We start from the raw sequence: 17,367 nt of genomic DNA, 5'->3' as shown, positions 1-17,367 counted from the left end.
AATTCAAGGACCGAAATCCCAAAGCCACGCAGCTTTTCCCCAGAAAGCAATGGATATAGCAGTACCACACCCACTGTTTTCCAATGTAGAACCTATTCTGTTCCTAAGCCTCACAAGCAGCTGAGTAAAGGCCACTCTCATCTGAAGGCCTGAAAGAATTCTAACGTGATCTGAAGGACATTTTTATAACTTGTAGACATGAAGACTTGTCTAAGTCTGGCCTCCCAGAGGCCGTTCTCTGCTCGGACAAATGTGTTGGTCAGCAAGTCAAAACATAGAAGTGATTGGCATTATCCCTGGAGGGAGAAAAAAAAAGAATTTGCAAATATTTATGTAGAATCCCATTTGTAGTGAATTCATTTAAAAGCGAAATTGTGAAAACCTGATGATCTATTGCTGCTATTGCTGACATAATGTCGTATAACAAATCACCCCTAGAACTTAGGGGTTTTCAGTAACAGGCGTCGATTACTGATTGCCTCGATGTGCAGGCATGTGGTTCTTACCCTGATGGGGGCGGAGTCCGGCCAGGTAGCTCTGCTTCAGGCTGCAGGCTCAACTTTACCTGGAGATTGTGTTCAGTGTGCTCAACGTGTGCTTTATGGGGGCCCACAGCCACCAGCGCATGTTCTTCTCATGGTGAATCTCTGGAGAACCCAAGGCAAAACAAATTGCACGCACACATTTCAGGCCTCCACGTGGGTCCTGTCTGCTAATATTCTGGTGGCCCAGGCAAGTCACATGTTCAGTCCCAAACCAGCAGGCTGGGAAAGCAGGCTCTACCCTCAGTGAGAGGGAAGAGAATATTTACTCAACATAACCTAACCTATCCCACACATCCTTAGCCCAGACATTTAAAAACCCAAATGTAACAGCCTGGATATCTCTGATTACAGCAATGCAGACTTTCCAGCTGTTTATTAAGAATCAGTTGTACATAAAGATATTTAAGTAGCCACTTTTCTGATAACTTGTTTATATTTATGATATTTTTTTAAGATTTTATTTTATTTATTCATGAGAGACACACACACACACAGAAAGAGAGAGAGAGAGAGAGAGAGAGAGAGAGGTAGAGGCACAGGCAGAGGGAGAAGCAGGCTCCATACAAAGAGCCCGATGTGGGACTCGATCCTGGGTCTCCAGGATCGTGCCCTGGGCTGAAGGCAGGTGCTAAACCGCTGAGCCATCCGGGCTGCCCAACTTGTTTATATTTAAAACTTTCTTCTTGGGATGCCTGGGTGGCTCAGTGGTTGAGTGTATGTGTATATATATATATATATATATATATACACATACACACACTATATATATAGTATATGTTATCCCATTGTGTGTGTGTGTGTGTGTATATATATATACACACACACAATGGAACATTACTCAGCCATTAGAAATGACGAATACCCACCATTTGCTCTGACGTGGATGGAACTGGAGAGTTTTATGCTGAGTGAAGTAAATCAATTGGAAAAGGACAATCATTATATGGTTTCACTCATATGGGAAATATAAAAAATAGTGAAATATATAAAATAGTGAATATAAAATATTGGGGAAAGGAGAGAAAATAAGTGGGAAAAATCAGAGAGGGTGACAAAACACGAGAGACTCCTAATTCTGGGAAACGAACAATAGGTAGTGGAAGGGGAGGTGGGAAGAGGGATGGGGGTGACTGGGTGACAGACACTGAGGGGGGCACTTGACGGGATGAGCACTGGGTGTTATACTATATGTTGGTAAATCAAATTCCAATAAAGAAATATACAAAAAAAAAAAAAGACTTCTAATCGACTTAGTGCTGAAGCCCCTAGAAATGATTTTTCTCATGTCTCAGTGCTTTGTGTTTTGTTATTGTTGGTTTGATTTTATCACGGAGGTAAGCATCTTATACTTTTAGACTAAATGGGTAGACTCGTTTTCTGTTTCTTCTTTTCTATTTTCCTTGGTTCTCTGGGCACCCTACCCACAAAACAGCACAGAAAGGATGGTCAAAATTATGTGCTAGCAATGGTCACACATCAGCACAGTGAGCCTGGTCATTGACCAATCAAATCATCAAAATCACCCCTGATTGAGAATCACTCTTGTGCAGGAACCAAACGGTTCATTCAGATACAAAGATGGAATATTTCTGAACTTACACCAGAAACTTTGCTTGAAGAAGAGTTTAAATTAACTTCAAAATTGAATCCTTCCTCAAAAATATATTTTAAAAATATGAATTTTTTTAAAACTGAAATGTATACATATTCATTACAAGTTTTAGAAATTACATAAAAGGATAATCCTTCAGAGGGGCTTCTGAAATGAGTGATTATAATTCATGATCACTAACAAGACAGTGTCCAATGAGTGCCAAGCATGTTCTAGCAACTCTACATACTTACTAATCCTCACAATCACATGAACTGGCTACTATTAATATTACCATTTTATGTAGGAGAACACTGAGGCACATAGAGCTTAAGTAACCCCCCAAGACCACACAGTAAGATTCAAGCTAGGACTGGAGCTGTCAGCCAAGCAGACATGTGTCTCAGGAAGAAGGCCCTGACCCTGCATTCTCTGAGATCATGTGTCATTTTAGTGTTTAGGGTTCTCCTCTGGACTTCTAGCACATTTTTTATAGCAACAATTGTATCAAAGAGAAGGCTTGAATAAGGTGCCTTTGAAAGAGAGCAGAGTGATTCTTTGCTGAGTAGAAGTTGCCACACCCTGTCTCATGACTCCCACCCCAAACACTAGCCCAAGACACCTGTGCTGCTCCCATAGCAAAACAAGGAGGTACCCAAATGAAGTGATCTGAGGAATTCCAAATCTTTTGTAAAGATTTACAACATATCTACCCTACCCTACCGCAAGACCTGACTTTCTTACCAGTTGTAGTTTTTGATCTTCATGAGTCTATCGTTGGAATGGGTTGTGGCGGTGGAGCATATGCACCCTGCAGAGACAGCTGCTCACCTGGAGAGGGTTGGGCATGTGCTTCTCCAGGGCTGGGCAACAGGTGCCACCAGGCTCCTCCTCAACCCACTGAATCCTGTTTCTCAACAAAAGGATCACCACATGAGCTTGGCCTTGCTGTTGGTTGTGGTTGCCTGGCCAGGTCTGTGCATCTGCCAGAAGTTGGACGCCTTTGCCTCTGAAGGTCTGCCAGCCTGCACACCCTTCCTCTGGGCACTCAGCTTCTGTGGTTTCGTGGTCTCTCCCAACCTCTCACTGCAAAACAGCTACAAGCACCTATGAGCTAGTCAAGGCCATGGCCATGGTGGTAGATGGCTATCAGAGCCCCTCAGAGAAGAATTTCTCCACCAGGATACAGGTCAACACTGCTTCATAGAACTTTAGGTGCAACCCCAAATTCTTATTTTGATAGGAAGTTTAATGTCCTCAGAATGGTGTTTAGCTCTGGCTGTTTCTGTTACATCTATTTATCCAGTGTGGGTAGGAGGCACACAGCATGAGTGGTGCATAGACGCCATGCAGGTGCAGTCCTACCAGGTAACCAAGTCTGCTGTCTGGTGGTGGCCATGCTGTTTTTTGAGTCAGCGTGGAGGAGAAACGTGATCCCCGCTCAGTTTCTGCTTTGTCTGTGGTGTTGCTCTCTGGAAGAACATCTGTCATGGGGAACTTACCAATTTACTAGATCACTGGGTGCGCTTTGATACTCAAGTATGATGTGTTTGGGCTCTTTGGATTCTGACCGTCTTCACTTAGGGCACCTGTTTTTTTTTTTTTAAGATTTTATTTATTTATTCATGAGAGACACAGAGAGAATGAGAGGCAGAGACACAGGCAGAGGGAGAAGCAGGCTCCATGCAGGAAGCCTAACATGGAACTCGATCCCAGGTCTCCAGGATCACGCCTGGGCCAAAGGCGGCACTAAACCGCGGAGCCACCTGGGCTGCCCAGGGCACCTGTTTTATTAAAAAAAAAAAACACTGTCAATGAGTCAAGGTCCCAACATTTTATGTAATTATTTTGTATTCTTGCCTATGCCCCTGTTAAACTTACTGAACAGGAGGGAATCAAGACTAACTGGTACACAGGGTTTTTGTGGAGAAAAGAAAGTCACCCCTAGAAGATTAAAAAAAAAAAAAAAGTAAGGATACCAGTTACACTCAAAAAAGTAAGAAAAAAATTGAATTGCAAAATTTACTGAATGGTAGTTTGCAAGATGTAAGACAAAGGGGAATTTTATTTATTAAATATGACATTTAGTTTTAGAGCACTTTTTGAAAAAAATTGAAGCACAATTCTTCAAAATAACAATGGTTTAACTTTCTTTTCAAATATGATTGTATGAAGCACAAGCACCCGTGTGTGTTACATTACATTCATATGTTTTTGACGCTAATGCACAGACTGAACAACTCTTACCTGGTGTCAGGCCCTGTTTAGGGTGAGGGAATGAGTTAGACCCAGTGCTTGGCCTGAGCTTTCCTGGCCTCGCAAGCCCAAGAGTCTGAGCCTAGCATTTGGGGCCTAAGACCCCCTGCTATTTCCCATGGCTGGCCTGCTTTTAGTTACTTTTGCATTTTGGCAGCCACACACCGTGTGCTCATACACCTTCCAACCATCTTGTCCTGCCCTCTCTGCCCGCCCAGCCCAAATCCCCGCATCTCAAGATTGAGCCTGGAGGTAATAGGGACCATTGGAGGCCTCCTGTACCTTCCCTCTCCTCCCTCCAGTCTGAGTAACCACAAGTTTGAGAAACCTCAATTACAGCCCGCTCCAGCCTCCTAATATCACCGGTACCCTGTTTTTTTCTTAAGCAATAACTTTCTTGCATTTCTTTAGGGTTTTATCACATAGACAATAGTTTAGACTTGGCCATCAAGCATCTTGTTTTTCTTCTAAGTTTCTCTTTTTTTAACTAAGCATTTTTAGTTGTGGTTAAATACACACAATGTAAAATATTAACCATTTTTAAGTGTTCAATTCGGTGGCATGAAGTGCATTGGTACACAGCCACCACCACCTTCCTTCTCTTCATCTTGCAAAACTGAAATTCTGTCCTCATTAAAAACAATAACTTCCCATTCTTCCTTCTCCTGACCCCTGGCAACCACCCTTCTACTTTTCATCCTTATGAATCTGACTGTACTGGATACTCCATGTAAGTGGATTCAAGGAGTAGTTACCCTTTTGTGACTATATTACTTCGCTTACAGGATGTCTTAAGGGTCACACATATAGGCATGTGTCAGAATTGTCTTCCTTTTTAAGGCCGAATGATCTTCCACTCTATAGATATGTCACATTTTGTCTATCCATTTATGCACTGAAAGACACTTGGGCGAGCTGCTTCTACCTTTTGGCTATTGTGAATAATGGTGCTATAAACACAAGTGTATTAAGTCTCTTTTAATCTAAAATTCCCCTCCCAATGCTTCCATTTCCTTAACTCATTGAACAACTGATTATTTGAACTCTGGAGTTTCCCAAGCCTGGATTTTGCAGATTGCATGCTCATGGTGCAGTTCAACATGTTTCTCTGTCCCCTGTAGTTCTTGGAAATAGGAAGTTGGATCAGAGGCTTTGACAGTCTCAAGTTCAGTGCCTTTGGCAATATTATCAATGGTGCTGTTGTGGTCTTTCCTCAGGCGGCACGTGGTGTCTGGTTTCTGCTTTTGGTTACAAGGGTATTAGCCAATGATAACGTACATCTACCGGCGGGGGGGGGGGGGGGGGGGGGGGGGGGGTTGCAACAGGGTAGGGTTCTAACTTCTTTTGTTTTCGTTGATCATCTAGAATCCTTTTATAAAAAGATGTTCCCCTGCATCTACTATCTAGTTATTATCAGTGGTATAGTTCACAGAGAAAAATCAGGATAAGTACTCCATTCCTTCCTTTTATTAACCCAGTTTTCTAAGCACATGGTTTTATATCATTTTAAGTCTCTTCATCAACACAAAAACTGAAATGTATCTTATGACCGGCAACACATGTGACTCTTATTTTTTTTTAAGATTTTATTTATTTATTCATGATAGACAGAGAGAGAGAGAGAGAGAGGCAGAGACACAGGCAGAGGGAGAAGCAGGCCCCATGCTGGGAGACCAACCGGGGACTTGATCCTGGGACTCCAGGGTCACGCCCTGGGCCAAAGGCAGGTGCTAAACTGCTGAGCCACCCAGGGAACCCCCTCTTACTTATTTTTTAAAAATAATTTGTTTATTTATTAGTGAGAGACACATAGAAAGAGAGGGAGAGACATAGGCAGAGGGAGAAACAGCCTCCCTGCAGGGACCCGATGTGGGACTCAATCTCAGGACCCTGGGGTCACACCCTGAGCCGAAGGCAGATGCTCAACCCCTGAGCCACCCAGGCATCCCCGACTCTTACTTACTGAAGTCAAAATTATTCTATCACTGGCCAGTGGAAGTGTTTCTAAGTTATCCCCGGAATCCTTTTCGCAGGATCCTAATAGTCTTTGATAGCTTTCTTGCTTTTTGGTATGTTAAGATGTTCCACGTTCTTTCTGATTTTTACTGCCTCAGATGTGGATCAGATTTTTCTCCAAGAAGCACCAATAACTTTTAATGGCAAATTGTACTTCAAAAGCATAATCTGGACATTGGGGACACTCATTGTTACCAGCTGCTCATTGTTTCTAGGCATTTATCATCTCTCTCTCTCTCTCTCTCTCTTTCTCCTTATCATCTAACATCTATCTGTATATCTATTACTATGTGAATTCAGTCATATTTCCAGTTTAATTCAGAACTACGAGACTTTTTATTTAACTTTTTGATGTTACATCTGTTTGTCCTTTCTATCACACCCAAAATCTTGGTTCTGAATGATACAGGAGATTGTAGAATTTGAATAATCCAAGATTAATGCTTGTTTTATTTCATATTCAATTTAAAAATATCAGATAGTAATAACACCATTTATGATTAATAAGAATACTTTTTAATATTTTATTTATTTATTTGAGAGAGAGTGAGGAGAGAGTGAGAGAGATCCCAGAAGGAGAGGGAGAAGCACTCACCACTAAGCAGGCAGCCCATCTTGGGGCTCGATCCCAGGACCCTGAGATCATGACCTGAGCTGAAGGCAGATGTTTAACCGACTGAGCCACTCAGGAATCTGATAAAAATATTTTAAAATTGTATATGCTTTTCTTCTGCCACTCCAATTTTTAAATAGTTGTCAGAACATCACAAAGTCTCCATCTTTAACACGTCCATAACTAACCTTGGTTCTCCTAGTAACTCCATACTTAATATACATCAACAGTCCTCATATTGATATCTATCTGGTCATTTTGTTTGCTTGAAGTTTTATCTCTAATTAATTTCCTTAGGAAGGGCTCATGGGAAAAATATTTTCTGATTTTTTCCATATTGATAGAAGTTTTGTCTTTGCTCTTACCCTTTCACACCTGCCTCTCAGCTGTGTGCTACTCGCTGTTGGCTGTTAATATCTCTTCATAGTACCTCAGTGGTGTTCAAAAATAGTCATCCAGTGTGACTACCTTTGTATCTATCATTTGCTCCATATCTCTAAATTTTCAGATACATAAATCTTGCTAGAGCATTCCCCTACCCACCCAGTTCATCACTGGGTGACAGGACTCTAGTCTTTATTAGAACAGATCTTAATGAGCCAGGATTCTCAGAAACATGGTGTGCTCTTTTAATATTTTATTTATTTATTTTTATTTTAGGAAAGTTGCCTTAAATCATAACATCCTTTTTAAAGGTTTATTTGTTTATTTGAGAGAGAGAGAGAAAAAGAGAGAGAGAGAGAAAAAAGCCACACCAAGGGTGGGGGCGGGGTGGTGCGCAGAGGGAGAGAATCTTTAGATAGATTCCCTACTGAGCACAGAGCCCGATCTCATGACCCTGAAATCATGGCTTAAGCAGAAATCAAGAGTCAGGCACTTTAACTGACTGAGCCACCCAGGCACGCCAAATTATAGTGTTTCTTAATTGTTCTATTTCCTTGCTTTGATTTTCTTCTTTGGAGACTCCTATTTCTGTGTCTTTTTTTTTTTTTTTCAACATATGTCAGAACGTTCTTATCACTTATTTCAATTCATTTCAATGTTTTAAAGAGATTTTTCCCCCTTTTCCCTTTCTATTTCTCTTATAGCATTATTTGTTGTGTTACTTTGCTGTTGTATACCTTCTAGTTTAACTATTTTCTGAAATAATTTTGTTTCTTTTATTTTGAAATCATTCTTAAGTTCTATCACCTTTTTATGAGGTTTTCTATTTATGACTTATGTGTCCTTCATGTTTTACATACTTTTCTCAATTCCCATAGTTGCTTTGAAATAGCATATTATAGTTTTAATCTATTTTTGGAAGATATCTTTCCGGAGCACTTTCATTGTCTGCAGTGAGCTTATTTTGCTTCTCATTGTCTTATCTCATTGTTGGTAGCATGTCATTCTGCTTCTTATTCTATTGTTTCTTATATTACCGTTGTGTGCCATTGAACTGATAATTTTCTGTTGCTTATTTTCCCATGAAGTTAGTTTATTTGTACTTTTAGGTAGGCTTTTTTGTTTTTATTTTTAAGGAGCTCCCTCTTCTGTTGCTAGGAATTGTTGAAAGTAGAGGGCTTCTTCCTTTTTCTTTCTCACTCAAATGCCAGATATTACTCAAATATCACATAGTCTCCTAGCTGTTGGCCATTTGTCCTCAACCGCTTGTATTTTGAGATTCATGAGGATGCTCTGTCGTCCAGTTTTGTTGTAAGTTATTTTCCATGCCTTTTGTTTGCTTGTTTGCTGTCTCTTAGCTTTTTTGCTTTCAATGTGAGGATTCAGAAAGATCCAGAATCTCTGCTGCCACTACTTTCATCACGCTCACAGAATCTCACATCATTTAAAAAATATTAGTCTTCTGGCTCTCTGCAAATATCGTCAGTGTAATCCACTGCCTCGTTTTGACATGCATTTTCATCAAGACTCCTTCTGAGGCTTAAATGATGCTTTTGTCTGGCAGATGATGGCTGTCTCGGTGGTTTCTCTACTCCCCTCCATCCTTCCTCCATGAGGTAATATAATGTCCCCATTGTGCTAATAAAAATGGCATTTCCATTCTCAGACTGCATCCACTTTTGAATTCAGTGTCCTTAGAGCCACTCTGAAGTCTTAATTGTTCTCAGGCTCTTCTCCTCTCTCCCAGGAACCTCCAACCATCCGATTCTCCTCCCCTTTCTGGAACATACTCTCAGCTCTAGTTAGCAGCAACTGCTGATATTCGCATGTGTGTGGCTTGTCTATTCCTGTTTCTTTCTCTTAGCAAACACTATTTTTCTCACCTATGAAGTCATATCTTTCCAATATACTCAAACTCACATGGCAGACTCTTGCTGACAAATTTTCATGAAGTCAGAGAAGCACCGAGTCAACCAGTTTAACTGTGACTCTTCAGCACACTTTAGTACTTTGAATCTACCATGGCTTACACATATTTTTTTATTTCTATGTATTTCTTAGAGACTATTAGACATCCTTTCCTGTGTATCATGGCTGAAGTCTGGCTGTTCAACTCCTGCCAAGCTTCTCTCAAACATTTAACATTGATGAAAAGGGGAGATTTTGTGGGAATATTGGGAAGCCAGCAAAATTCATGGCCTATTGGAGGAAAAAGAAATAAAAGTTTATGTAATATTTCCTAGAAATTCACCTGGAATTTCTCAGTTTATTCTTTGGGATTCGCTAACCTACCTGATTCATACTTGGCAGGTTATGATTTCAGTCTATAGATTTCTTTATTCAAAGGGACTATCCCATTTGCTTCCTAGAAGGATTGAAGCAGCTTGCAGAAAAGAAATATATTTTTTAAAAGCAATTAAAAGGGAAACAGGCCATCTAACATCTTTAGAAATCTGGTAAATATATGAACCACCTAGATTTACATTGTCAGTAGAATAAAAAATAAATCCAATTTAGATTTCTAACAGCCAATTCAAAAAGGAAAAGTATAATTACATAAGCCTAGTTAGCTGGAGAAAGAAACATAATTTAATTCAATACAACCATTTTCATGAAACTGTGAAAAGTAAGAAGGGTACAGAAGAGGATGGCAAGTCAGAGGATCTGAGTTTTGATCCCTTCTGCATTATTTAGCAGCTATTGGGTTTGGGCAATTTATCTAGCCTAAACTTCCTCACAAATAAGATAGAAATAACAACCCAAATTTCAGAGGATCTTTATAAAGACCAAAGAGAACTAACCGTACAAATTGCAATTACATGACTAATGCAGAAATTTCTCCAGTATTTCCCTCCTTGCCATCTCCTGGGTCCTTGAAGAGTTTCCTTGAACTGTCACAAGGAGGACTCTTACATGCCTGAATCCCAAAGTAGCATTGGCTCAGGCCAGGAGACCCCTTATACCTGTGCCAGACACCCAGAGGTAGAAGGGGGAAGAATACATAGACAAAGGAGAAAATGCAGAGAAGTTGCAGACAATCAAAAAACACCACCCAGGAGGAAAAAGACACTAATTTAAGTGTTGAGGAGCAAAAGAACCATGATGGTCTAATGAACAGGGATATAGAGTCTGTGCGGCTGAGCCTCATTTGGAAGTTTTCAATTTTCTTAAATGCCATCACATTTATACAATCAGATTCAACTATTGGTGTAAATAAACGTGGACACTTAATTTCAGGTCATTTTTGTTTCAGTCACTTTATTTAGAGGAAGTATGACATAGAGGGTAGGAATATGAGTTTTGAATAAATTAGGGGTGGTGTTGGATCTTTCTTCAATCTCTTACCAACTTCATTTTAGTTCATTCACTTCTTTTGACACTCATTTCTATATTGGAAATAGTAGAGTGGTTGTTAGTATTAAAGAAAATGTATATGAAACTCAATATAGTGATGACAAATAATAAGCATGTGAAATAATAGTTCCAATTTTCCATTTTCCACTGTGTGTATAAAAATGGATCTATGCTGGGGAGGACAGTCAGATAGGCTCTGCTGTTACAGGGAACACAGCAAGAAAATTTACCAAGGCATGATCTTATCCCAGCAGAAGTTTTTAATTTTGAGAGAGACTCCAAAAAAAAAAGTGCATTTTTCACAGGGTCTTTGGACAAGAGCAAATTCCAGCTCTCTCTTCAAAATATTTCCAATAGAAACTAAGAGAAAGGGTCTTCTTCCACTGGACTGAAGTGCAGACAGCAACCTGCCCTGAACATAGCCATGATTGGGTCGCTCTGGACACACCTGCACTGAGCATGCAACAATTCTACGTCTCCTACAACAACAACCACAGTGCTTATGGCAGAGCGGCCGTGAATGTGGCTGATGAAGCAGGCTGGGGCTGAGACAAGTACAGATGTGTGACCTAAATCATGTCATAGTCGCTTACCCGTTCTGTATGCTCTGAGACCCGAAGGCAGAAATTGTCTCCTTCAGAAATGCAAAACACAGCCTCCCTCAAAGAACTTGTGTAGGATTGTTGTCACCAGAAGGTGAGGGTCCAGAAAAGTGCTCACAGAACTGAAAGGAAAACACTGGGGAAGGGGAAGTTGAAAAGGAAAGCACAATCACCTCTACTAATATCAACATTGTGTCTGGTAGGAATGTCTCTACACAGGGAGAAACTATATAGTTCACGGCCTGACCCCTGTGCCCCAAGATTTGCCTTCACCTTCTTTGATTAGATAGACTTGTTCCCAATACCTATTTTGGAAAGGTGGTTTATGGTGGTGTTTCTCATTTAACACTCCAGATTTTCCTTTTGTTTCCAATAGCACAGCCAAGCCAAGTCTGAAATACTGACATACAACTTTACCACAGACTTGGGATAACACAAAGGTCACAAACCCAGGCAGTGTGGCCACAATATAGCAGCACGGGCTGTGGACTGTCCAACTCTGGTGTGTTGGGGGGGGGCAAGTGCCATGTACCTAGGCCAGGATGACAATGTTGCCCCTTAGAGTTGCACAGCAAGGCAGCCCTGTACAAGGATATCTCAGAATTAGACAACTCCTTGAAGAGACATGTCTTTCTCTGAGCATGTCTCATTTACCTCATCTACTTCCTATGGCATCATATTACTCACTCTCCTGGAGCCCATGCATAGAAATTTGTCCTCCAAAAGGTCCCAGAATCAGAGAATGAGGGCCAGAAAGAAATGAGAATTTCTACACTCAATTATAGGAAACGTCTCAGTTATGATCTGGTTTCCTATCTGAGGAACTGATTTGTCCCAAATTAACTAATACAAGGAATGTTTCATTCAGAAGAAACTTTATTCTGTGATCCCATTGAGACAAGATGAGCATAAAAGCCACATGATATATATACTCAAATAAACAAGGGAAGAGGTAATTATATTATAGAAAGGACCGGGCACCCAACATACGCTAGGCATCTCACATGCAAGGTCTTGACAACAACCCAAGGAGGTGGATCTTGTCTTTTCATTTTTTCCATTCTACAAAAGAAGAAATTATCCGAGAGGTTAAATAATTTGCCTGATATTACAGCCAGTAAGTGGCAAATTTGTGATTAACCCAGGTTCAAAGACCAAAAGTAGCACCAGCTACTTAATTCAAAAAGTGAAGGAGGAATGTTGAAAGTAAAAATGGAATTGGAGGTGTAGATCATATTTGCAGATGGATGCAAGGCTTGAACTTATGTGGGCCCTTTCTGGGGGTAAATTCAGAAAGGTGAATGGGATGGACAAAAAAACAGAACTGTCTAACCCTATGGTTAAAATAACACAGCAGTTTGGAAGCTGAATTGTATACATCCCTGATTCTGAACTGCAATAGGTGAATCAGAACCCTTGACCATAAGGACATTCCAGCCACAAGACTGTCTCAGAGCCTGGCCGTAAAGCAGACTGTAGGTTGGGAAACTGTGGTTTCAGGCTGCTGGGGAGAATTTGCAATAGTGTGTTGGGCCTGGGAGAAAGTTGATAGTCAGTAAGTGCTTGCTTCTAGTTCATGGTTACATAGACCCGGCCCTGGGAGGCAGCTGGTTTGAAACCCACAGAAGAGCAGTTACCATTTCCGGTACTGAGGTGATGGAGCCCTGGCATCTCAGAAGGAGCTCACTCAGGAACGAGAACTAGCGCTCTAGAATACCTTCATTTCTGCCACTGGGGTGGATGTTGCATCATGGCTTTGGGCTTCCTATCTTCCCATTCACCACATCATTGGATGTTTCAAGAATGATCTTGGTTCCCACAATGCCTCTCACACCGCATGCCTTAATACATCACACTGCTGCTGCGGGAACATCTTTCTCCACCCTATTACCACCTCTTTCCTCCACCTTACCGACTCCTACTTAGGTTTTAGGCTCTGGGACGCCTTTTATCCACACTCCAAGTTGGAATAGACCCCATCACACACACTCCCCCAAAGCAACTTACCCCCCACTCAATGTATTGTTGCACTACACTGTAGTGAATGGTACAAGTCCCAAAGCCCTTTTCCCTACTTCATAAAATACACAAAGCTCTGAAAGCCAATTTCTTTTAATGTTAAGTTGGTGCAAATATATCCCATTTGGTGAGAAAAGTCTTTTTTTTTCTGTAAAAATATTGATGTGTGTGACTTTGGAGTGCTATCTCAGACCCCTTGGAGAGTGTTAAAAATTTTATACAATAGAGGTACCAGATTATCTTTCTAAAGCTGAAAAACATGTTTTGTTCTGAAATCTATCAGGCCACAAGAGTATTCAATAAGGAATTGTGCTGCTTTCCATTGTGTGGTGAGATGTGTTATATTATTATTTTACTGTTCCTTGGACTTTACTGTCCTTGAGGACAGGAACTGTGCCTTATTTGTCATTTGATCTCTTTTGCTTAGTACAATGTTTATACACAATCAGTGCGCTTAATAAATGAATGAGCTAGCAAATAGAAGAATGAATGAATGAATGAATGAGGAAATGAAGACATGGCAGACTGGAGACTGAGGAGCTACAGCTCATTCCAGGTTGGTTAGGTGTCCCTAGGTACCATCCCAAGATGGAGAGTTCTAGTGAACTCAGAAGACTGGAAAGGCCAGAAGAAACTCTGAAATGCTTTTGGTACTGAAACACACCGGGTTTCACTCATGCATCCATTCATTCGTTTACTCAGCATTTATTATACAACTATTCTGTGCCATATAATAAACTAGGCCCTGGAGATATTTGAGCAATAACGACAACGCACATTAACAACAAAAAGCGGAGAAAGCAGAGAAATTCAGAAAGAAATAAAAGACTGGTGCAGAGCAAAGCTTCAACTCAAATGAGATCATTTATTCTCCTTATATATGAAATACAATGACTGTTTTTGAATTCTTAGTCTGAAAAAGATGTATGTGAGCAATTCACTGTTCATTTTGTATCATTTTACTCAGGCATAACAAAATCTCTTGGTACCCCTTTTTATAACTACTGAATAGTTCTTTGTCTTTTTTTTAAGATTTTATTTATTTATTTATGAGAGACACAGAGAGAGAGAATGAGGCAGAGACACAGGCAGAGGGAGAAGCAGGCCCATGCAGGGAGCCTGACATGGGACTCGATCCCAGGATTCCAGGATCACACCCTGGGCTGAAGGCAGGCACTAAACCGCTGAGCCACCCAGGGATCCCCAGTTCTTTGTCTTTTTAGAGTGTTATCTCACAATGAGTTTTTCCTTCAAAATAATAAGAAATCAGGTAGTCTGTTACTGGTTAGGATTTGGTCAGAAAACCAGAAATGACTCTAGGAATTTACAGATGGAAGGAGTCTAGCCCAGCATGTGAGAGGCTTTCCCACCTCTGGGAAGCTTGGAGAAGGAAAGGATGGAGAGCCACGCTTGAGAGACACAGAAGAGCTGGGAGAGCAAAGGGCCTCTACCAGGGTCCCCACTTTCTCCAGCACCAAGGTAGGTGATTCTTAGGAGGACGCCCAGAGACCCTGAAAGCCAATGATTACAACTACCTGTCTCACCAAAGCAGGTGAATCTCAGAAGCCTCCCTGAAAATCATCTGCAAACCCGTCTTCCTGCACCTGCCTACAGCAACCATAGTATAGTAATGCCTTCTCCTCTTCCACTTCCCTGTCTCCCCCAGGCATCTCTCATTGGTGAAATTTATCCAAAAGGAGTTCAGGAAATGTAGTTTCTAGACTTTAAGTCCCCATAGCACATGGGAGAGCTGACCAGGAGGGAGACAGTATGAGGTATTAACAAAAAACATCCACTGTGGTAAACCTTTCTCATAAATGTTTGCTCAAACATTTCATCTCAATTCCTCTCTAGATCTCCAGGAATTAAAAAAATAAGAGAAAGAGAGCAGAGAAAATGATGTTCTTTCCTAACGGGAATTATTTTGTTTTCTGACTTTTTAAAAACTATGACTTAAAACAGTCAAAATGATAACATGAGGGGCTTCTGGGTGATTCAGTCCATTAAGTGTCAGCTCCGGGCATGATCTCAGGGTCATGAGATCAAGCACCACATTAGGCTCCATGTTGAGTGTGGAGCCTGCTTAAGATACTCCCACACCCTCTCCCTATCCCATTGCACTTCCCACCCCTAAAAAAAAATGACAACATGAAAACTATTATAACTAAATGATCTCAAACACACTGCTTGGTAAAATGGCTTTGTGAAGCTCAAGTAGTTTGGGTCCCAAATACAGACTAACTTATATGGAGGGTATGGAGGTTTACATAGAGCCCCAAGAAGACTGGTCTTGGTGTCTATTTCTTATATTTGGATGTGTGTGTGTGTGTGTGTGTGTGTGTGCGTCTCCTAATGTCTTCAACTTCTGATGCAGTTTTAGAAAACTGTGGGGTAAAACAGTAATCCTGAGGTAGTAAGAGATTATAATTTAAAAATGAAATTCCTCAGCTGCTTTAGAAAGATTCTCTTCTTATAGGATTATAGAAAATTACAAAAATGGTCATTAAAATGATGATGATAGGGTACAGTTTTCTTGGTCTCAGCTGAGCAAAATACAAAAGTAAATGTTTATTAAAATGGCTAGGGGTGCCTGCATGGCTCAGTGGTTGGGCATCTGCCTTCAGCTCAGGTGTGATCCCAGGGTCTTGGGATCGAGTCCCACATGGAGCTCCCTGCATGGAGTCTGCTTCTCCCTCTGCCTGTGTCTCTGCCTCTCTCTCTCTGTCTCTCGTAAATAAAAAAATAAAATCTTTTTTAAAAATGGCTAAAGGTGTATTTTATCCTGAGCAGTGGCTTTAATATCAGAGTTAGGCAGAAAAGTGTAGAATTTCCTCTCAGACTCTGTGCAGATTGACTAACCTCGGCTAATGCAAACCATCACAAAACACCAACTTAAACCAGAAGCATGCCTGATCAAGATACGAGGATTCGGATGCTTGAGTCGTGAGGAATGAACAATTTTCTGCCAGTGTATTTATAATAAATGTGCATTTCAATCAACTCTGCTTTTACACTTTTCATCCTCTTAAAGGGAAAAGCAACCTGTAAACTGAGTCCCATAGATTTTCCAAATTATCCAGGGTATATTCAGCAAATTAAAATTAATATAAAGCATGAGCACATTGAAAGATGGCATTACTCAGCAAGCCTCCAAAGGGCTCCAGATTCTTTGAAGTGATCCATTTCTCTCCAAGATTCATGAGCTGCCTGTCAACAAATTTAATTGGATATTTATTGAAATTAATGGCAGCTGCAGCTGATTGAACGGCCTTTACTTTAAGTTTTGCTTTTATTTTTTATGGCTGTTTTCCCTCATCCTGCCTTTCCATGTTGCATGCTGATGAAGCCATGATAAAATGAATGTGGGGTGGAGAGGGGGCTTGGCCACAGAATTGAGAAACGGCTCTCCTCACCATCCCTCACAAAATGGGAAAATATTCCCAATGATGGATGGCCTCCTACCCCCAACTCATCACTGTGCAGGCTTTTTAGAACCCATTTTCATGGGGAGCTACTGTCCAGCTTTGGGGGTTAAAAGCAGAAGCTCCATAGGCACACGGCCTAGGTTAAAATTCCTATCTTCCATGTATTTGCCCCTTTGTCCCAGGCTAGTCCTCCAGCAATTCTCTTTGCCTCAATTTCCCCAAGTGTACAGTAGAACTGATAATAGTATCCAGAGAAATCAGCTGGCTCAGGGCCTGGAACTTGATAATCGCTCAATAAGAATTAGTGACTATTATTTGGTTCTCTGCTGGAAAAATCAAATCATATGGTTATATTGTGTTCCTCTTGAGATCAACAAACAAGTATACTTTTAAAACTACAATGAAATCACCAGACTCTGCTTTAATATAACAAATGAAAGCCTAAAGAGGTATTAAGTAGTTCCTGCTACAGGGAAGGGGAATAATTTTTTTCCCATTCTTTCTTCTTCCTTCTGCTGATTCCAATTGCTCCTGTCGTAACATATTTTATAGACTTCTTTCT

The sequence above is a fragment of the Canis lupus genome, chromosome 38, assembly GCF_011100685.1.
Source record: "Canis lupus familiaris isolate Mischka breed German Shepherd chromosome 38, alternate assembly UU_Cfam_GSD_1.0, whole genome shotgun sequence".
NCBI lineage: Eukaryota > Metazoa > Chordata > Mammalia > Carnivora > Canidae > Canis > Canis lupus.
Note: the sequence above shows the minus strand (reverse complement) of the source record.